Here is a 23,635-nt window from a genome sequence, read left to right as displayed (position 1 = left end):
CCGTTTTCCTGTTTGTCATCTGCCAGGGTACCTTCTGGCCAAAACATACTTTGGGCCACAGAAAGGAGTTCATTAGCCAGTAAAAACTGTTCTCTATGTAAATATGTTCAAACCCCTCCCAAGCTGTTTTATGTTTCTGATTTCCTTAACTCAGAGATGAAAATGTTCCTGAAGGTTAAAATTGTAAAAACTGAAGCTGTGTTAGGACACCAACCAGGTTCCTGTGCTGACACGCCCCAGGTTCAACTCAAAATCTGAAGTGAAGGAAGGTCACACGCCAGCAAGTCTTCTCTCTGCTCCTCCCAAACAGAAAGTGGGCTATTTCTCTGCAACATGTAGCACCTCAGTCCACGAGACCATGGGGCTTAGTTCCAGGGCATTCATAGGTTATTCCTAATTACTTACTAGGAATTACTTATTCCTAATTCCTTAATTCCTAATTAAAGGTTATTCCTAACAAAGACTGCGTGACATCTTTTCACAGGTAGGCCAATGCCCTCACAATTCACAGCACTGTTGGTTCATTTCTGCCTCAGGGCCCCTGCTATTTGCTTGCATGATATGGAATGGCCGGCACCCTGGGGTCACCCACTGACCAAATCCTATCTCAAGCTTCTAGACCTATTGAAGACCTGGCTTCTCCCCTCAAATTCTCTTGGTCTGTCTTCATCAACCAGCTGTTCCCCTCTAGCCTTCACCGCTGAAGACGCTCAAGTGTATCTCTTGCAGTAGGTACTATCCCGTGACATAACAGCAAGTGCAGAAAAGAGCATGAAGCAGAGTGAGAAATGTTGAGGGGGAAGGTCTGAGAGTCCTGGCAACAGGGGCAGCACAGTGCCGCTGAGTCCATGTGGTTTAGGGAAAAACAGACCTGTGTGGACTAAACCCCTGCTCTGACATGTACTAGCTACGCAACCTTAGGCAGATTACTTTCCCTCACGGAGCCTCAGCTCCCCATTCCAAAACTTCATGTAGTTGTTGGCAGGCAAAAAAATGTTTGAGGTGACAGCCACTTTCCTAAGCACTAGAGCTACAAAGATGAGTAAGATAAAGCCTCAATCTTGTAAAAGCTCACATTCTGGAGGTAAGTCATTTGCAAAAGCTTTAGGCTCTCAGAGGAAAATAGTTAAGAAGCATTTGAGGACAGTCAACTGGAGGAAAAATTGGAGTCTGAATTAATTGCAGGCATGTGTTAAAGGCTGGAAAAGGGTGATGGTAGGAAGAATGGAGATGGAGGAAGATTTGAGAGCTATTCCAAGCAGAATAAAATGATAGGTCTCAGGTCATTTTGAACTTGAGAGGTAATAGATGAATCTTGATTCAAACTTCTAGCCTGGGGGACAGGTATAGGCACTAATAGAAAAGGGGTAACTGGGAGGAAAGAGCTGTTTTGGGTAGTGGGAGAGATCAACCTCCAGAGAGATTATTCAAGTATGTGCCTCACGGACAACAAATACCAATCTCAAAGCCCAACAGCTTCTTCTTTCACAGCACCATCGAGCCCTCTTCCTCCTTCTACCCTCTTGTTTTTATCTGTAGAAGTTTCAGGGGTGACTTGAACAATCAAGTAGCTTTGCCAGACCCCGGCAAACCATGTCCACCCATGTCTCTAACAAGAGACACACTCCCCCATGCATTTTTATTGGCCCTACTTGATATTTTAAAGTTAAAATGACTTTAGCCTAGAATAGCCCATGTTCGTCTTGACCGTTTCTCCAAGACTAAAGCACCCAACTGTTCTCTGAAGCTACCCAGGCAAAGTAAGGCAGCCCGGTCTGTTACAGTTGAAGGGTGGTGCTTCCACATTCTGAACCCAGTAACTGCCACCCAGAGCCCAGCAGAACCTGCCTTCTGTGGAACTCCCAACTCCCACCCCAGACATTGAGCATACTCACTGTAAATTAAGATGACATTTCCTTAAATAGTCCCTGACTTATATACAGCAAACAAATTTGATGCATGCATTTCCTTTGAACCAGCAATTCTAGACATTCAGACTAAGGAAATCCTCAGAAGTGCACATGAGCACACGGCTACAGAGATAACTATTGAGAAATCCCTTTAGTTGGCAAAATAAAGAGTAAAAATGCAGGGACAGTTTGAATGCAAAACTGTAAGGGAGTATTTCAATATATTGCCACATATCTGCATAACGGAATATTATAAAGACATTTAAAATGTTTTAAAGGCATTTCAGTGGCATAAGAAAATATTTGAAATACATTTTAATAAGTGAAAAAAGAAAACAACTATATATAATTTTGTTCTCAATTTTGTAACACACACACAAACATAGGTATAGATATATCACATACATACACAAAGAAAAAAACTTTGGAATATGTAACTATTATATCTAGGTGGATTACAGGTGATTTTTATTTTCTTCTTTGTACTGTTCTGTATTTTCCAATTACCTTTAAAATCTTTTTGTAATCAGGTCAAAAATTATCAAAATAAAGGGAAATGAGCCATAAATACTTGGAGGGGAAAAAATTGTGATGATGATAAACATGCATGGAACATTGTTTCCTTCTGTCCCATAGGGGATATTTTTCTTGCTTGAACCCTAAGATTATCAGTCTTTCCATCTCTTGCCTGAGATACCTGAGAGCTTGGATTTCAGAGCTTTCTCTAAGTCTCAGAGCTTTCTCTCGATAAACCTATTCTTCCATGTCTAAGCAATGAAAGACCACAAAAACAGATATTTGGATACAATCATTTCTCTTTCCTTTATGCTCATTAAACTAACTTCTGCCAAAAGTTAATGACTGGATCCCTCAAATTCCTTATTCTTTGGTTTAATTAGGGATTACATAGCAATAGACTGGAAAAAATTCTCTTCTCATTGACCTACTTTGCTTTTGAGGTCTGGCATAGCTTCAACAATTATTTGAAAGGAAATATACATAACATATCCCAGCAAATGTAGAAAACCGTAGCCAATCCCATCATTTATACATGTCTCATTAATACCACTTGTAATAAATCCCCTAAAGTCTCTAACAAAAGCTGTATTGTCTGTAGGAGGTGAGAATAGGGAAAGGTTGTGGTAGGAGACACTTCCCTCTCCAACAAGGATGTTGGGGGTAGGGATTTATATTGATAGCAAGAGTATATGTTGGCCAAGTCTTGTTTCTTATTTAGCAAATCTACATACCACCATGTGATTCTCCCCTCTGCTACACTGCTCACACACAGTCAGGGAACAACTCTCTGAAATACCTTCCAGCAGACTCATCTCTCTTTCACACCTTACATTTGTATAGCAAGTCAAGATTCACCAAAGACTTTCATGTAAAGGATCTTATGGGATTTTTAAAACAAGTCTAGAAGGCAGAGTTACAGAAGAAGAAAAACTTCAGAGAGATTAAATTGCATGTCCAGATACTCTTGCTGGGAAGGGGTGGCCCTGGGATGAACGAGTTTTCTAACTTATGATTCAGAGTTCTATCAATAACTCTAATAATTCCATAATTCTAGTTTAATATTGAGTTTTAAAACATTTTTGCTATCCATAGGCATTTAACCAGTTTTACACCATCTCTCTTTTTGTTCTTTTTTTTTCCCATTTATTTTTATTAGTTGGAGGCTAATTACAATATTGTAGTGGTTTTTGTCATATATTGACATGAATCAGCCATGGATTTACATGTATTCCCCATCACGATCCCCCCTCCCACCTCCCTCTCCACTGGATTCCTCTGGGTCTTCCCAGTGCACCAGGCCCGAGCACTTGTCTCATGCATCCAGCCTGGGCTGGTGATCTGTTTCACCTTAGATAATATACATGTTTCGACGCTGTTCTTTCGAAACATCCCATCCTCGCCTTCTCCCACAGAGTCCAAAAATCTGTTCTGTACATCTGTGTCTCTTTTTCTGTTTTGCATATAGGGTTATCGTTACCATCTTTCTAAATTCCATATATATGCGTTAGTATACTGTATTGGTCTTTATCTTTCTGGCTTACTTCACTCTGAATAATGATGCATGTACCTGCTGTAAGTCATCATCTCAAGCTCATTCTGATGAACACTATCCTTGGGTGATGATGACCAGTCAGCCTGGAGACGTTCAACCCTCTAAAGCCCTCCGCATAGGATGTTCCTCACTAACCAGAACTCTCGGTAACCAGAGGGCTTGACACTCCTGTGTCCTGACACCATGTCTCTGCTCCCAGTCCTTGGCTCTTTTTCTCAAGCCTGACTCTGGCATACCCCATAGTGGATATGGCCTCCAGAGAATTACCTGTCTTGTAAGACTGCTATTTGTTAATGTGTATTAATCTCCCCCTTCTCCACTCACTCACATTCACACAAAGACATACCCTAGACTACAACTGCCCTGAGATGCTATGTCATATTCATCTCACTGTATCACCCCAATTGCCAGCAGATGCCTGTTTTTTTGCTGCATTAAATTGATCAGTATATTTTTTAATTAATTACTTGAGTGTCTATAGAAAGTACAGCTATGCAATTATAGTTATATATTTTATGATCCACTTTTCCCCCACCTGTGACTACTCTCATTTTTCTTGCACCACCAGTCCTTTCATTCATTTTAATAGCTTTCACCAAATGACATTCTATTTTATTTTATGGGACAGTCATCATGAGGTCTTAAGTTGTTTCATCCTAAGACTCCAAGATTTGAATTACTCTGGGAAAAGTTTGGGAAATCACTACTAATTTATTCTATGGTTCTCATTTAACTTTTCTAGGCAGAACATTCTCTTATTTTTAAAATATGCATTCACTTCTAAATGAGGATAAGAATTTCATTTTCTTAGGTCAACTAGCCCAATATTTTTTGCTGCTAGACTCAATTTAAAATAGAAAAATTGGATGAAGACCCAATTGCATTATTTATCATAGCCACATGAGTTAGGTTATAAAATATGGTTTACCATGTTCTTCAAACCATGTTTTCAAGATTTTTTAAAAGAGGTTGACAATATTTAATTTTGTTAGTAGAATAAATTGTCTAGATTATTTGTTTCTTGGCATGTAGATGGATCTGATAGCTAAGGTGTCTTAGAAAGTGACTATTACACATATATGCACACAACTATGTATAAAATAGATAACCAGTAAGTACCTACTGTATAGCACAGAGAACCATACTCAATATCTTGCAATAACCTAAAAGGGAAAAGAATCTGAAATAGAAAACTTATACATATGTGTATAACTTAATCACTTTGCTGTATGCCTGAAACTAACATAACATTATAAAATAAAATAAAAAATTTCTAAAGTGAACATTACATTTAAAGTTGTGATACAGGACTGCTGCTGCTAAGTCACTTCAGTCGTGTCCAACTTTGTGCGACCCCATAGACGGCAGCCCACGAGGCTCCCCATCCCTGGGATTCTCCAGGCAAGAACACTACAGTGGGCTGCCATTTCCTTCTCCAATGCATGAAAGTGAAAAGTGAAAGTGAAGTCGCTCAGTCATGTCCAACTCTTAGCGACCCCATGGACTGCAGCCCACCAGGCTCCTCCGTCCATGGGATTTTCCAGGCAAGAGGTGATACAGGACTAGGGAAACATAATCTCTTTGATATAGGCCCCCACATTTTAGACCTCACCCTATACGACTGGTTGAGAAAAACTTCAAGAAAGCTAGCTAATATGTATATATCCCCTCAGCCCCACCAACACACACACTCCCACTTCTTCAGATAGAGTGAAATTCTTTTATAAAACATAGGTAAGGCATTAAATGCAAACTTTTAAATATTTTGCCTATAATTTTCTTTAATTACTGTCTCCAAGACAAAGGGCTGCTAGGAAAATTAAAACATAAAAGCATGCTTTTTTTGCCTTGTATTTATTGAGCAAGAAAAAGAAATGGAACAGTAAGAGATACACTAATGAAAAGCTCCCTGTTTATAATAAAGATATTATTTTCAATGTGATTCTTTGTTCCTTGTGGGCCAGCCCTTTCCCTAAACACAGGAGAAGCACAGTCTACACTCCCTTAAACATTCTGGGCTTTTCACCCACAGTCCTCCATATTAGGTCTGCTTTGCCACAGCCCTTCTTTTAAAACAGCTAAATTCACTTGAGATCTGGTAAGGAAATCATGCTCTACTGAGACAATTAAGCTTACAATTTCTAAAAATAAAATGAAGAAAGAATCAATGTGTTGGTAATGGAAAAGGCGGTGATTTGGAGTATACATTTTCAAAGATTCTTGTTTGAACGTCATGAACTCTGATAATATTCTGATTTTCACTTACAGTCTAAGTCAGAAGTTTCATATAGATGAAATAAATACTGAGTTATACAATTAAAGGCATTATATAATTAACAGCTCTTAAGAAATTATAAATATATGCTAACCTTTCCCAAAACTATGCATGTCTTCCCCTAAATCCCAGATATCAAGCCTTTCTTATGAGCAGTGCACTTTTACCTCTTTACAATTACAGCCCCCAACTCTTAAACATCCCTGTCCAGTTTTCCTCCTAGCCAGGTGATTTAAAATCCCATAACTGGTATTACATATTTGTCCCTGAGGAAAATAACCACATCACATGTTACCTCAAATTTGTATACCACCTTGGGACCTGCCTTTTTATCAGAATCTCCAAGTTTCTTTGTTCTTTGCCCAGTGACAACGTCTCCCTAGGTTCAAGATATTTTCTGACTCGGCAGAGGAACCTGCCTCCTTCCTCAGCATCCACTTGCCAGGTTCTGCTTTCATTTGTCAGTAAAACTGACTTTTGCTCAGAATTCCTTGAAAGCTCCTTGTGAAGACAGTTTACACAGAACCCAGACAAGCTCCTTTGTGTCCCTGCAGATGATGAAGTAGTATATGTGACCTGAGAACCCAAAAGCTCTGGATACAGATCACAGTCCTATTGGTACAGGGAAATGGAATAGCTTTTCTGAAACTCGGTGTTTTCACCTGTATAATGGGACTCCCGGTAAGCACATCACAGTGCTTCTTCAGGGATTCAATGAGATTGGACCTGTAAAGACATCAGTACACTATTTGGCACCTCCTAAATGAGCCCTCTTAACTCTTCTTTTTACCCTCATTAAGTCTTTTTTTTCATTTATTTTTATTAGTTGGAGGCTAATTACAATATTGTAGTGGTTTTTGCCATACATCGACATGAATCAGCCATGGATTTACATGTGTTTTTAATTAAATGTCACTATTTCTTCTGACTGTAGACTCCAGGAGTTAAGTCACTCATGCTTCTTATAACTCTTTGGAAATTCCTTGGGATAAACTCTTTTGAGCCTTCCTAACTTCATCTCATTCACCCTATCATGCGGGTCATAAATCTATTCTAATTGCTGATTAAAACATGATCTTATTCACCCACTGCTAGACAAACTACAAGAAACAGCAAAGAAACACAATCATGGTTTCTGGGTTTTAAATATGCTATTTTTTTCCTTTGCAAAACTTTGGTCAAGTGCAAACATTTCAAACTTGAATTCAGCACTTTTCCCAACCAAGGCAATCAGTATCTACCAATACCAATTTGGCATGCCCTTGCACAATGTGATATTCAACATAAAACTGGGTAATAAGACGCAAGGAATCAGAAACTGCTATAAAGGAGAGGAGGGTAAAAAAAAAAAAAAAAATTCTAATGGAGCTCAGGACCAAAATTGAGCTGTCCAAATCTATTGTTTATATGTGGGCTTAATTTTACCAGAACTGCTTGCTCAGCTTAACATAAATCCAGGCACAGGGGTGTGGGATGGAAGGAGGAGCCACTTCCACAAGAAGAAATATGAACTGGAATTTATAGATACAGCAAGAAAAAAAGTTCAGCTCTCATCTGAACTTTCAACTCTCATCTGTCTATATGAGCAAAATTATTTCACATATGTTCTTTCTGATTCATGGTTTCTACTTTGTGACAAGTTTTCAGATGAGACCAAAAAACTAAAACCTCTCCTTTCATAGCAGAAGATAGCAAGCAATTTGCTCTTCATATTGAGCCAAGATGACAACTAACTCACAGATGTTTCCAAAGATGAGATACTGCTGGGTTTGCAAGTTTGCTCCTTGAACACTGGCCCTCTTAGGTTGGGTGGGATCGACATATTCAGAGATCTCACCAAAGAAATCAAGGAGAGTGCAGATTATTTCTGACATATGCTGTTTATCAGTCTACTTTAGATCTTTGAGTTCTGAGTTCAAGGAATACAAAACTGACTCAGTGAGGCAGGGCATTCAAAAAAGATGCTGAATATTACCTTCACTCCATCCTGCCCTGGGAGACCTGGGTTAGATCCCTGGATTGGGGAGATCCCCTGGAGAAGGGAATGGTGACCCACTCCAGTATTCTGGCCTACAGAATTCCATGGACTACACAGTCCATGGGGGTCTCAAAGAGTCAGACATGACTTAGCAACTTTCACTTAACATCTCACCTTTCACCTACTTTCTTTTAGAGTTCAAACAGGAAATGAAGGGGAGAGGAGAAGAAAAGCTGTGTTGTTCAGTGGCTAAGTCAGGTTCAACTCTGCCACCCCATAGACTGTAGCATGGCGGGCCTCCCTGGCCATCACCAACCCCCGGAGCTTGCTCAAACCCATGTTCATCAGGTTGGTGATGCCGTCCAACCATCCCATCCTCTGTCACTCCTTTCTCCTCCTGCCTCCAATCTTTCCCAGCATCAAGGTCTTTTTCAATGAGGCAGGTCTTTGCATCAGGTGGCCAAAGTATTGGAGCTTCAGCTTCAGCATCAGTCCTTCCAATGAATATTCAGGGTTAATTTCCTTCAGGATTGACAGGTTTGATCTCCCTGCTGTCCAAGGGACTCTCAAGAGTCTTCTCCAGCACCATCCAGCACCACAGTTCAAAAGCATCAATTCTTCAGCGCTCAGCCTTCTTTATGGTCCAACTCTCACATCCATACAGGACAACTGGAAAGATCACAGCTTTGAATATATGCACCTTTGTCAGTAAAGTGGGGTCTTTGTTTTTTTATACACTGTCTAGGTTTGTCATGATCATTCGCCTAGAGCCAGAAATCCTGGAAGGCCAAGTCAAGTGGGCCTTAGGAAGCATCACTACAAACAAAGCTAGTGGAGGTGATGGAATTCCAGGTGAGCTATTTCAAATCCTGAAAGATGATGCTGTGAATGTGCTGCACTCAATCTGCCAGCAAATTTGGAAAACTCAGCAGTGGCCACAAGACTGGAAAAGGTCAGTTTTCATTCCAATCCCAAAGAAAGGCAATGCCAAAGAATGCTCAAACTACCACACAAGGGCACTCATCTCACACACTAGTAAAGTAATGCTCAAAATTCTCTAAGACAGGCTTCAGCAATACATGAACCATGAACTTCCAGATATTCAAGCTGATTTTAGAAAAGGCAGAGGAACCAGAGATCAAATTGCCAACATCCATCCGCTGGGTCATCAAAAAGGCAAGAGAGTTCCAGGAAAACATCTATTTCTGCTTTATTGACTATACCAAAGCCTTTGACTGTGTGGATCACAACAAACTATGGAAAATTCTGAAAGAGATGGAAATATGAGACCACCTGACCTGCCTCTTGAGAAATCTGCATGCAGGTCAAGAAGCAACAGTTAGAACTGGACATGGAACAATAGACTGGTTCCAAATAGGAAAAGGAGTACATCAAGGCTGTATATTGTCACCCTGCTTATTTAACTTATATGCAGAGTACATCATGAGAAACACTGGTCTGGATGAAGCACGTGCTGGAACCAAGATTGCTGGGAGAAACATCAGTAACCTCAGATATGCAGATGACACCACCCTTATAGCAGAAAGTGAAGAACTAAAGAGCCTCTTGATGAAAGTGAAAGAGAGTGAAAAAGTTGGCCTAAAGCTCAACACTCAGAAAACTAAGATCATGGCATCCAGTTCCATCACTTCATGGCAAATAGATGAGGAAACAGTGGAAACAGTGGTTGACTTTATTTTGGGGGCTCCAAAATCATTACAGATGGTGACTGCAGCCATGAAATTAAAAGATGCTTACTCCTTGGAAGGAAAGTTATGACCAACCTCGACAGCATATTAAAAAGCAGAGACATTACTTTGCCAAGAAAGGTCTGTCTAGTCAACACTATGGTTTTTCCAGTAATAATGTATGGATGTGAGAGTTGGACTATAAAGAAAGCTGAGTGCCGAAGAACTGATGCTTTTGAACTGTGGTGTTGGAGAAGATTTGAGAGTCCCTTGGACTGCAAGGAGGTCCAACCAGCCCATCCTAAAGGAAATCAGTCCTGTGTTCATCGGAAAGACTGATGTTGAAGCTGAAACTCCATTACTTTGGCCACCTGATGTGAAGAGCTGACTCATTTGAAAAGACCCTGATGCTGGGAAACATTGAAGGCAGGAGGAGAAAGGGATGACAGAGGATGAGATGGTTGGATGGCATCACTGACTCAATGGACATGAGTTTGGGTAAACTCCAGGAGTTGGTGATGGACAGGGAGGCCTGGCATGCTGCAGTCCAGGGGGTCACAAAGAGTCAGACAGGACTGAGCGACTGAATTGAACTGAATTAGGTTTGTCATAGCTTTCCTTCCAAGAAGCAAGCATCTTCTAATTTCATGGCTGCATTTACCATCTGCAGTGATTTTGGAGCCCAAGAAGAGAAAATCTGTCACTGCTTCCACATTTTCCCCATCTATTTGCCATGAAGTGATGAGGCCGGATGCCACAATCTTAGTTTTTTTAAATGTTGAGTATAAGCCATTCCATGGTGAGCTTCCTTGGGCTTGATGACATAGTCTTAGACTATAAAAGGCTGCCTCAGATATAGACAAATTTTCCTGGTCAACACCAGTTGAATTCCCAGTTGAAAGGATAAGGAGATTATTGCTTCCCAGAGTAACAATTTCCTTAGAATGCTCTAAGGAAATGTCCTCCGGGCCTGTGAGCTACTGCTTGCTTATGATTTTGGCTATCAGTTTGGGTTCTGCTTTGTTGACTTATAGAGAACAAGTGTGTTTCTTTCCCACCATAGCTCTTTAAAGTCTTACAGTCTCCTCTTAGACTTATTTTGTTCTTTATTAAACAGGACATCTTCATTCCTTGTATCTAATCCATTCAAAAAACAACACGAGCTTGTATAACTATAAAAATGTGGCATTGATATCTTGAGTAGCACCAAGGAAATCTATCTGTAGAGGACAGACAGCCCTAATCCTTTCTTCTCTATAAATACTGGTTTCCAGAGCAGCTGAAATGTAGAATCATTTGTAGATGTCTAACAAGTAAACAAATGCTAGAAAAATTTCCACAAGAATCAACGTTCATGGCATTAAGCTTTATCCCCATTGGCAGATCTCCCAAAAGAAAACTTCCTGTCCTTATTTGACGTCCACCTCTCCAGAATACGAAGCTGTTAGATAAGTCAGTAGGTTGGTATCATGAATTGCATTTCTAAGTGGGATCTACAAAGGAATTCAGTGCAGTGAGAAGGCCTATATCTATCAGAGATGAACTCAACCACAGAGCTATACACTCAGTACAACTGTTGCAAATTAATGAGTTCCTATCAAAAATGATAAATTTTATTGAGCAGCATCATAGATTCTGAAGCCAGATGTACAGTGTATTCATGAGATAACAGAAGATGAATGCTTTCTGCATATATCACCCTGAATTTGGTTCTTTGTGAAATACTGAACAATTTTTCCCTTTACTTTTGAGTTTATCAAAGCCAAAATACCTCATCCATTCTCAAGGTGAAGAAACAGATTTTGAGTTATTATTCACTGAATACTTTTTTCTTTTTTTACAAATGCCCAGGCTTTTATTTCCCTATTCCCACAGTCAAGATAGTCTGTGGCCTTACCTAAACTATAAAGGATAAAATAGAGATTTCAGATAACAACACATAGCTACTGAAAAAGAGTAGAGAGAGGGATTGCTTCTTGAAAACAATTTGGTGTTTCATTTTCCACAAAGTTCTCATCAGATGTCATCAAATTCAACACACTGTACAGATGGGAAAAACTGACTATTGAAACAATTAACTATTGTGAGTCATTTCCTCAATCTGCTTTTGTTTTAGCCAATATGTCATATGGTGACAGACACTGTTAAATTTCACCAGCTCTACTGTCTTCTTGGAAATGGCATAATACAATTGACACAGCTCAGCTTGATAAATCTGCCAAATGGATGGTGGGGCCTCTTTACTCCTACTTCTCAATGCCAAAATCTAAAGATATGATATAGAAACTATTCAAAATGAAGAAAATAAAGTTCATTTTACTCTCTCTGAATAGTCCCACTTGATCACCTGCTGGCTGTTAGTATCCTGATTCATTTGAGTTGACATTAAGATGAGTAGGGTAAAATATTCATTAATTCAGTCCCCACTATCTCAGAAAAATGCTATTACGGAGCCTGAGTTTTCCTGAAGTCTGCCATTTGCTTCATCTTGGTCTGAAAGTTTACTATTTATTTTTAAATTTACTACCTTAGAGGACCCTAGTGTACCACTTCCCACTTTAGATGACTTAGATTATCAAAAACCACTTGCCCTAATCTAAATGAAATATTTCCTAATCTTGGATATGTGACTTTACTATCCCATGTGCATCCTGTCTTTTGCATGTCTAAAACATAGGGGGTGAAAAAGCATGGTGTTGTCCCAGGTCATCTTATTTCAACCAATGAAAGATTCCTAGGCAGCTTCTCTTGCACAAGCTTCTAACTCACTAACCATTCCTTTATCACTCTTTCATCTGTATGGCAAAGTAGCTCACCATCTTCTACAAGTCAGCTCTGACTGGCTCTAGAGGAAGTACAGTGAGTCCTCAGAAACTCAGTAAGCCAGAAGCCAGGCCACTGCCCATTTACTAAGGCTGAAGACATGTTAGCAGGTCCGAGTCAGCTGCAGAGCCAGCTCCAAGAAGATGAGCCATTACTCAAAAGGAGTGACCAGTCAACTAACGTTTGATAAGGGAGACAAAAATAGGCAATGGGGAAAGGATAGTCTCATCAATAAATGGTGTTGGGAAAGCTGAATAGCCACAAAATTAAAACACTCTTGCTCCTTGGAAGAAAAGCTATGACAAACCTAGACAGCATATTAAAAACAGAGACATCACTTGCCAACAAAGGTCCGTATAGTCAAACCTATGACTTCTCCAGTAAGTAGTCATGTACAGATGGTGAGAGTTGGACCATAAAGAAGATCTGAGCACCAAAGAATTGATGCTTTTGAACTGTGGTGTTGGAGAAGGCCCTTGAGAGTCCCTTGGACTGCAAGGAAATCAGACCAGTCAATCCTAAAGGAAATCAACCCTGAATATTCATTGAAAGGACTGATGCTGAAGCTGAAGCTCCAATACTTTGACCACCTGATATGAAGAGTCACGTCATTGGGAAAGACCCTGATGCTGGGAAAGACTGAGGGCAGGAGAAGAAGGGGGTGACAGAGAGTGAGATGGTTGGATGGCATCACCGATTCAATGGACATGAGTTTGAACAAACTCTACTTGGTAGACAGTAAAGGACAGGGAAGCCTGGTGTGCTGTAGTCCATGAGGTTGCAAAGAGTCAGACCTGACTTCGCAACTAAACAACAACATATAAAGAACTCATATAACTCAATAACAACAACAACAAAGAACAATTCAGTTAAAACATAGGAAGAGCTGAATAGACATTTTTCCAAAGAAGACATCCAAATGGCCCACAAGTACACAAAAAGATGTTCAACATCACTAATCATCAGAGAAATGCAAATCAAAACCACAATAAGATAAGACCTCACACCTATTAGAATGGTTATTATCAAAAAGGCAAGTGATGCCAAGTGTTGACAAGGATGTAGAAAAAGGGGACACTTGTGTGCTATTGGGGGGACGTAAATTGGTACTGCCACTGGGGAAGACAGTAGGGATGCCTCTCAAAAAATTAAAAATATAACTACCATATGATCCACTTCTGAGTATGTATCAAAAGGAAATGAAAACAGGGTACCAAAAAGACACCGGCATTTCCATGTTTATTGCAGCAGTAGTCACAACAGGGAAGATGTGGAGACAACCTAAGTTCGTTTTTGTTGTTGTTGTAAGTTCATATCGGTGGGCAAATAAAGAAAATGCGTTGTATATATACAATGGAGTATTATTTGTCCATCAGAAAGAGGGAACTCCTACCATTTGTGACAACATGAATGGGCCTCGAGGGCATTATGCTAAGTGAGATATGTCAGACAGTGAAAGATACGTACAGTATAATATCACTTATATGTGGAATCTAAAAAAACTTTAACTTGTAGAAACACAGTAGAACAGTGCATACCAGGGATGGCGGGGGGCAGGGGGCTAGAGGGGAGAAATGGGGAGATAAATGTTGTTCAGCAGGTACAAACTTGAAGTTAAAGATGAATAAGTTCTGAGGCTCTAATGCACAACATTGGCACTAGAGTTAATAATACTGTGTTACATACTTGAAAGCTGGTAAGAGAGTACATCTCAAATGTTCTCACCACAAAAAAAAAAAAAAGATGCGGAATTACGTGACATAATGAAAATACTAGCTACTAGCCAAAGCTATGGCGGCAATCATATTGCAGCACATAAAGGTATCAAATCAACGTTTCACACCTTAAACTTATACAGTGTTATGTGTGATGTCAATCCTATCTCAGGTAAGCTGGATAAAATAGACAAAAGGAGTGACCATTCCAGAGAGGACAAAGGCAACAAACGACACAACATTAGGTAGAAGAGAGCAGATGCTATGCAGGAAGGAATCAACATCTGGGATTCTGAAAGTGAGCAGAAAGACTGTCCAAACCTGGCAAGCTGACTGGTCTCACTTCAAATTCAACCTCAAATGCACCTTGTACTTCCGGCAGTCACACTACATTTCTCTAGCACATTTACCCTCCATCGTCACAGATGACTTTTTATACCTCACCTCTTTTAAAACCTCTCCAGCACCTCCTTTCCTGTCCATTCTGATGACCTTGCTTCTTCCTTGTTTAAAAATATTGAAGTGAGCAGAAGAAAACCTCATGGATTTCTACCTCTGCACCTACATACCTATCAACATCTACACAGATATAAGCTTAGTTTCTTTTCTGTGAACAAACTCTCCATTCACCTACCTAAAGCCAATCCCTACACCGGAGCACTAGACCTTTTGTCTTCTCAAGGGTATGGATCCTAAAATTCACCTGTCCTCTCCTATTCATCAATAGAAGAACTCTCCTCTCTACTGGGTCTTTTCCCTTCTCACACAAATATGATCTTAATTCTCCCATCTTAAGGTATATACATATACACATACCTATATATGTATATATGCCTATATATGTATATATCTAGCTATCTGTATATATGGAGCAGGGAGGGAGGGAAAGAGAGACGCCAAGGAATCCTCAGAGATCACCTAGGCCGATAGTTCTCAAATCTGAGTCAACATTAGAATCCCCTGAGGAGCTTTCATAAGAATCCCAGTGTCGTGTCTCTGACTTCTCCAGAGACTCTGACTTACTTGTCTGGGGTATGACCAGGGCATCAGGATTTTGTGCATTTCCTGGGATTCTAATGCGCATCCAAAGTTGATAAGCACTGATTTAACCTGGATTTATCATTAAATGAAGTCAAGAAAGTCAAGAGAGGTGAAGCAGCCCAGGCAAGTCCAGAGAATCATTACCGGTAGAGCCAAGACAAAACTCTAGCCAAGCTGGTTCCCAGTCCACTGCTCTTTTGACAATATCAGCCAATATGTGATACACACAAGTGCAATCTTTGGCAAAACTATAAATGCCACCAGAAGTAACGAACTCTTGCTAATTGTTCATCTCCATAGAGGATGCTGGCCTTTTAGTCTTCAGTCACAACAGGAGAGCTTAAAACTAGGATGCTGAGAAGGTGAGTGTAACAGGGAATATGAAGAAATGCCTGCCATGGTACCCACACCAGATGTTTCAGAAGCTTCGGGGATGGTGAGGGACCCAGAGGAGGGTGCCAAGGAGCAGTATGAGGTGTGGTGTGATGTGGTGTGATAAATGGACCTGTCTTTTTCCCATTACGGGAACATAGCAAGTTTGAAGAAACAAATCAGAACCTAGAATGATTAATTGTGCGGTCTACAATGAGTCCTGTTGTGTTTGTCTATGAATTCCTTTGCTCCGCAGATCAGGCGCACCAGGGGCAGAGAAACACCTGGCTATGGAAAGCCTTCCGAATTTCCTGCCGACCCAGTCCCGAAAAGGTGAAGAAGGGTTTTCTTTACAGGGGAACAGTAAAGGGAATCAAAGCTGGTGAGAAAAATGATACGGTGGGATAAGAACAAACGCATCAGCCAAGCTGCTCTCATAGCTCTGGCTTTCTCGCCTCCTTTCCTGGACCTGCGTAGCATCAGTGAGAAACAAAATACTGTAAGGAAATCACAACTTCCATCTTATGTATCCCCTCCACTGATTCAGGTGACCTGGCAATCCCCTTATCACTCTCCATAAGGAAGTGTCAGCAAAGCATCGGCCATGGAAAGCAGAGCAGTTGAGCTCATAAGTTTCTGGGTCCAAACCTGTATTTTACTATCCATATAACATTGCACAAGTGAACTAAAGATTCTGTGTTTCTCCATCTTCTCTACCTATAAAATAAGGCTAATCAGACCTTCCTTAGGATTCTTGTGATGAGTATATGAGACAAGGATGTAAAGTGCCTGAAAAAAAATCAATAAAAGGTAGCCATCATTGTTAAACAAGATGGCAAGGAAGATTTCTTGCTATTTCTCCTTATAGTGTTACAAGCATTTTAACAACACTACTTGCATACCAAGTGAATATGTCAATTATCCACATTTGTTGCCCCTTCCTTAGAGCCGATGAAATACACTAATATTTATTTAGTTCATTTTATTGAATTGTAGAGGCAGCACGACTTGGTAGAAAGTTTTAGATTCAAGTATCAGCTCTATTGCTTCCTAATTGTGAGTCTCGGAAAAGTTGCTTAATCTCTTTATGCCTCACTGGCTTTTTAAAAAAGGGGAAAGAAAACATTTCATTTTCAGGGTTGTTGTGAGAATTAAATAAGATAATGTAAACATCTAGTACAAAATAGGTATTTAGTAATGGATAATTGACAAGATAGCACATACAACCTTTATGATAATAAAACGGCTCTCCATATGTCATGGTCTCTGAATGTTTTCACTAATTCACCACAGCATTTCTCCAAGTTAGCTTGAATTTATGTTTTCTCATATGGTTTCAGTTCCGTTCAGTTCAGACGCTCAGTCGTATCCGACTCTTTGCAACCCCATGAACCACAGCATGCCAGGCCTCCCTGCCCATCACCAACTCCTGGAGTTTACCCAAATTCATGTCCATCTAACCATCTCATCCTCTGTCGTCCCCTTCTCCTCCTGCCTTCAATCTTTCCCAACATCAGGGTCTTTTCAAATGAGCCAGCTCTTTGTATCACGTGGCCAAAATATTGGAGTTTCAGCCAATATCAGCCCTTCCAATAAACACCCAGGACTGATTTCCTTTAGGATGGACTGGTTGGATCTCCTTGCAGTCCAAGGGACTCTCAAATGTCTTCTCCAACACCACAGTTCAAAAACATCAATTCTTCAGCACTCGGCTTTCTTTATAGTCCAACTCTCACATCCATACATGACTACTGGAAGACCCATAGCCTTGACTAGATGGACCTTTGTTGGCAAAGTAATGTCTCTGCTTTTTAATATGCTGTCTATGTTGGTCAAGAGCTTCCTTCCAAGGAGTAAGCATCTTTTAATGTCATGGCTGTGATTACCATCTGCAGTGATTTTGGAGTCCAAAAAAAAAAAAAAAGTCAGCCACTGTTTCCCCATTTATTCGCCATAATTCCATGTAAAGCTAGATAACAAGCAACTATCTCAGAATGGTTTTTGCAGAGATTATTATCTAAAACAGGTTCATGGAGACATAGCTCTTTTAAAAGATATTCAGGGGAAAAAAATTTAACCTCTTTTAGTCAACCTCAAACCCTTAGAAAGTAGAAGAAGCTTTTACATTTATCTTCTCTATGGGTAAACAATTGGGTTTAGATTAGTTGAAACCAGGAGGGAAAAAAAAAAGAACACAGATTTATGTAAAACAGAGTATGTCTATGATAAATGTTTCCAAATATGCGGTAAGAAAATTGGTACATTAAATATCTCTAGCCTGTCTGGTTTCTAAAAAGCCAAGGCAGTTAAATGAGGCTGATTTATTTCCTAAAGTGGTCATTTGGATTATGTTACCAATAATGGAACATCAGTATCTCTAGAAGCAAAAGACTCAAAATACATAAGGACATTTTTATGGTCTGCCAAGCCTATTTCCAAAGTACTCTAAATCTGATACTGCCTTAGGCTGGGTTCCCTGGAAGTAGACACGGAGACAAAGATTCATGGGAAACAGTTTATTAAGGAAGTGCTCCCAGAAAAAGAACTGGTAAGGGAGAGATGAGCAGGGCAGAGCAGAGAAAGACCAGCAAGGAGGGCTTTTCCCCTGGAGGGTAGCCTAGGCCTGAGGCCGCCTCAGCATGGTCCCACCTTGAAGGAAGCTGGAGCTTTCCTCTGCCTACACCCATCAGCCACTGGCCAGGGCCATCCTGGGAGATGAGACATAACCTCCCAGACACGTCCTGCTCTCTAGGGCAATCCACCAAGGAGAGTCATAGGTTCTGGCCCTTTTAAGTAAAAGCACAAAGACACTGGGGAAAAGATACCCAGAAACAAAAAAAGATAACCTTCCCTGGAACAGGGAGGGGATGAGAGGAAAAGTCAGAAACAGTTAGCTTTTCGCTCAATTTTTCCAAAGCAATTTTTCCCTGTCATCAATGTTATGAACACCGAACAGGAAGGTTGGGGTATATACATTACCTCTTATAAGTAATGTTGTATCATCTGACCTAGATAGGTAAATTAAGCAGGAAACAAGCGAGTTTGTTCAGATCAAAAAAATAATTGTATTGTACACTTGGTTAATTCAACGTGTGCACACAGGTTGCTTAATATGAATGAGAGAATTGCTACTATTTAATTATGCTTGAGAGACAGCAAACATTTACAAGTATAATAGCAATTCCTTATATTAATATCCTATACACACACTTTTAAGACCACCCATATGGTTTTTGTAAATCTTTTTGCCAATGTTATTTTGCTTTGATTCCATTTGTTAAAAATGTAATTTCATGCCTGTTGAAACTAAAAGTAATAAAATCAAGTGTGGATTCTCTAAGTTGCTTTAATTTCATTTTCCCAGTTACTCGTTTTTATGTTGCTTGATGATATTGTCAACCCACGACAGCCTGGAAAATTTTAACAAACTTGGTCCAGCACCACAGCTAGTTTGAGAAGCACTGCTTGACCCCAGGCTACAGAGCTGAGAGGAAAGGGGTGGAAGAGACACACCCACGTTTATAATAACGACACCAGGATCAAAGCAGCTCTGTCTGAAACACGGTGACACAGAGTTTGAGACAGGATATGAAGTCAGCTTCATAAATTATGAACCCTAAATCAAGACTGCACTTGCTCTGCAATGACTTGAGCAAGTTTTTTCCTGAAGATTGAGACTAACAGCAAAGATACCAAAGTAGGCGCGCCATCTTGCGGCAAGAGCCAGCAACACCAGGGCCAGCCGTGCCAGCCTCCTCCTCAGCCCCCAGAGCCGGCCCGTGCTCCCCTCGCAGCAGCCGGGGAGTCTTTTTCGGAACCCCAGCACTCCTCCTTTGAAACGCGGGACTCCAGAATAAGAACAAAGCCCCTGCCTGCCCCATTTTTCTTGCCAGCAGAGCTGTGTGTGGCGAGCTAGGTTTTGAGTCAGCTTCTTTAACCATGGGACATAAAGATGCCACCTGCTCAGGGTGGCTCAGACAGTAAAGCGTCTTGCCTACAATGCGGGAGACCCGGGTTCGATTCCTGGGCGGGGAAGATCCTCTGGAGAAGGAAATGGCACCCCACTCCAGTACTCTTGCCTGGAAAATCCCATGGATGGAGGAGTCTGGTAGGCTATAGTCCATGGGGTTGCAAAGAGTCGGACACGACTGAGCGACTTCACACACATACATCACACACACAGGGCTGGAGGGAGCCCCTCTGTGGGGCAAAACACTTTTGCCCTCGGCCTCGTGTTTTTTCCCATGTTTCACCTGTCACATAAAGCTGAGGAAACAGGCAGAAACCTGGGGGCCAGCCCAGGATTGGCTTCACCATTTGCAACAGATAGGAGGCATGTGATCAGGGCTTTTAAGTCAAGTGCTGCCACCAACAGAAGCATTTCCAGGAAAAGATGGCTGTGAGGGATTTAGGAATGCATTTGTCACCTGCTTTCAAGCAACAGTGCACAAACCAGCTGGACCTAAAAATGGCAATCCCATTTCAATGCCTTTTCTTCAATCATCCCCTGACAGTTAATTTAACATATAAAAACCATCCACATGCAGAAATATGTCATTACAGTGAACATGCATGTCTCAACCTCTGCTGTTTGTATGTATAGGCAGTGGACATGAAGGGGAAAATATATAAAGAGAAGTGATCTCCTCTTCTTATAACTTTTTCCTGAATTTCTAATTTTTCTAGTTTTTTAGTCATAATTTAAGACCATTTACAGAATATCCTTGTAAGATGTTGAGTTGTGAAGGACAGGAATACAGCTCAAGTACCTTGGGAATAGAGAGGAAAAAGAAAAGGAAATGAGTTGACTTACACTTGACTTCTATGTGGGCTTCAGGCAGGGCGGGATCAAGGGGCTTACATAATGCCACTGGGTATCTGTCTCTCTAGCTCTCAGCTACACTCCCTTTTATAGCAGCCTTTAGTTTGAAGACAGGCTATCTCCATATGGCAGGGCTAATGACAATCTGCACTGGAAGATTCACATCTCCAACACCAGCACCTTGACCTCAAAAAGCACAAAATAATCTCCTATGGTTACTCGAGCAGAGCAGTCTCAGGGAAAACTACCCTGACCCAACTGTGATATGTCAGCGCCCAGCACCACAACAGAACCATGCAGAGTGGAGGACAGATGGTTCAGGAAGAAAAAGATCTATAATTTGACATAGGACACTGAGCAATTTCTCGTGCCTGGATTAGTCTAAGAATCATCTCATGTTACTGCATTCTTGGCCCCAGTCACCAAGTTTCTTGATGGTAATACACAGATCTCCAATCTAAGCAGCAACATGACAAATAAATTTAAGACTGTGCTTAAATTCTCTGGAGAAAAGCAGGAATGAGATAAGCCAAAATGTCCCATCTATTGGTAGTACAGGGTACAATCCAAAAAAAGCTGAGTCTTTGGCTGTTTTTATTTCCTGTGGAGATAATTAACACCTTAAATGAATGAATGAATTAATTACCCACTCTTTCCTTCATAGCCTTTGCTTTCTCTCTGTGTGTCTGCATGTGTGTGCTCAGTTGTGTCCAATTCTTTGTGACCCTGTGAACTGTAGCCCACCAGGCTCCTCTGTCCAGGGAATTTTCCAGGCAAGAATACTGAAGTGGATTGCCATTTCCTATTCCAGAGGATGTTCCCAACCCAGGGATCAAACCCATGTCTCCTGCATTTCCTGAATTGGCAGGCAGATTCTTTACCACTGTGCCACTTGGAAGCCCCTTCTGACTATTTTTATCACATCCTCCATAATCTAGCTCATATATAGCAGAGACCAAAAAAAGCAAACTTTCATATTTTATGGGGAAAATAATCTGTATAATACAATAACAATGACAAAAAGATCCCAGAATAAGTTTTCCTCTAGCCTTAGATCTGCTTTCATCTTACTGAATACCTTTAAGCAAGTAATTTAGCCTTTCTGGTTTAAAAAAAAAAAAATGAAAAGGAAAAGACAAGAAACATCTGTGGGCAAAATTCTTTCTGTATCAGGATGTCAAAGATATTTGCTGTTGCTGTTGTTGTTTCTATATTGTAAAAATGGCTCAAAGCTGAGTACCCCAAAATGCAAGCGTCTCACATTTTGAAGAAGGTTTCAGCTATCAGGATCAACTATCCCTCTAGGACTTTCTGTGATGCCCTGGGACAGACCCAACCACCAGCACCACCTCATTGCAGAGCTGCAGGAGGAGGTAAGCATACCCAGTGGGTAGCATGGGCTGGGGGTGAAGCATCAAGAAATGTTTCCCCAGGTCCCATCCCACCCTCACTCTCTGTTCCCTCCGAGGGTGCAGAGGAGCATATTCTTAATTTCACATGCAGGAGCCCAGGGACTGGGGAAGGAGCATGGCAGGAGTCCTAGGTCCACCCTGACCAAGTATGTATAGCCCATTAACAGAAAAAGTTGCTACTAAACTCACAGTCCTTTGCTGTCTTGCAGTGGTGACCAGGGAAATTATTAGGACAATGATTCCTCCCATATTAAGCCACCTACAGACACACTTGTACATGTGTGCTTGTTTACATCTATTTTAAAAAGTCTGAAAACGGGTATGACAAGTGCATCCCAAAAGGACACAGATGGCCCCCCACAGGGGCTCCCTGGTGACAGCAGAGTCCCTTAAGCCCTTAAACCCCAATGATCACCATGGCAACAGTATTAGAACTGGGTGGGCCACCTGAGCCAGAGTCCCTGGGGACCAGGATCCCGTCCACTGGCATCCCAGCAGCTACCTGGAGGGAGTTCTACCTCCCTACCCTTCCTCTCTGTCCCTGAGCAGCGAGTGAGCCACCACAGAGACAGGCCAGGCCTCCCGGCCCTTCCCAGACAGCCAGGACCACAGCCCAGGCCCAAGCTGCGAGCAGAAGACGGGCTGGATACTGAGATCACGAACAGGGCTGGAGGCTGCAGGACCAGAGACGGACAGGCAGCGTGACGGAGGTGAGCGCGGCCCCCGGAGCGGCAGGCGGGACTCGAGCCCGGGCGAAGAGCGGGACCCCGGATGGAGTCAGAGCCCAGGAAAGAAATCTCTGAAGTAATCTTCATGGTGGGACCTGCATCTGGCATCTTTCTTGGCCAGTGGCAATCCTCTTTATATAGAGAGACAGTAAAGAAAGGAGACTGGTCCCTGGCCCAGCATGCCAGGGGTTAATACTAGCTAGCTGTGTGTTCTTGGGCAAGTTGCCCAGCCTCTCTGAGCCAGGGGTCCTCATCTTAGAATGGAGACTGTAATAGTACCTAACCCAGAGGACTGCTATGAGAATTTAATTAGTTCAAATACTTAGAACCATTACTGGCACCAGGAAGAGTACATTAGTACCAACTATTATCTCTTACCCAGAGTGCTTCCTCTCATAACTAAAAGAAAATGATGATTTCCAGAAGAGATTCCATTAACGATGACAAATTTCTCAAATAAATAGAATATAGGTAGGTCTCTGCCGCAGAAAAAAACTCAAATCACTGAAGGACTGAATTACTATTTTGCTATATTACTATTTTGCTATATATGCACTTGATTAAATGGGCTTCTCTGATGGCTCAGACAGTAAAGAATCTGCCTGCAATGAAGGATACCTGGGTTCAATCCCTGGGTCAGAAAGACCCCCCGGTGAAGGAAATGGCTACCCAGTCCAGTATTCTTGCCTGGAGAATTCCATGGACAGCAAGCTATAGCCTGGCAAGCTATAGTCCATGGGGTCCCAAAGAATCAGACACAACTGAATACTAACACCAAGTATTGTATTAAATACATACCT

At 41.2% G+C, this 23,635-nt stretch overlaps 1 pseudogene; it reads right to left on the bottom strand.

The window, feature by feature from the left end:
- The window catches only part of LOC133048460 (translin-like), a 155,853-nt pseudogene extending 132,931 nt beyond the window's left edge, over nt 1-22,922 (bottom strand).
- Nucleotides 22,923-23,635: the final 713 nt, after the last annotated feature.

The sequence above is a fragment of the Dama dama genome, chromosome 29, assembly GCF_033118175.1.
Source record: "Dama dama isolate Ldn47 chromosome 29, ASM3311817v1, whole genome shotgun sequence".
Classification (NCBI taxonomy): domain Eukaryota; kingdom Metazoa; phylum Chordata; class Mammalia; order Artiodactyla; family Cervidae; genus Dama; species Dama dama.
The sequence above is the reverse complement of the archived record's forward strand: the minus strand, read 5'-3'. Positions and strand labels throughout refer to the sequence as shown.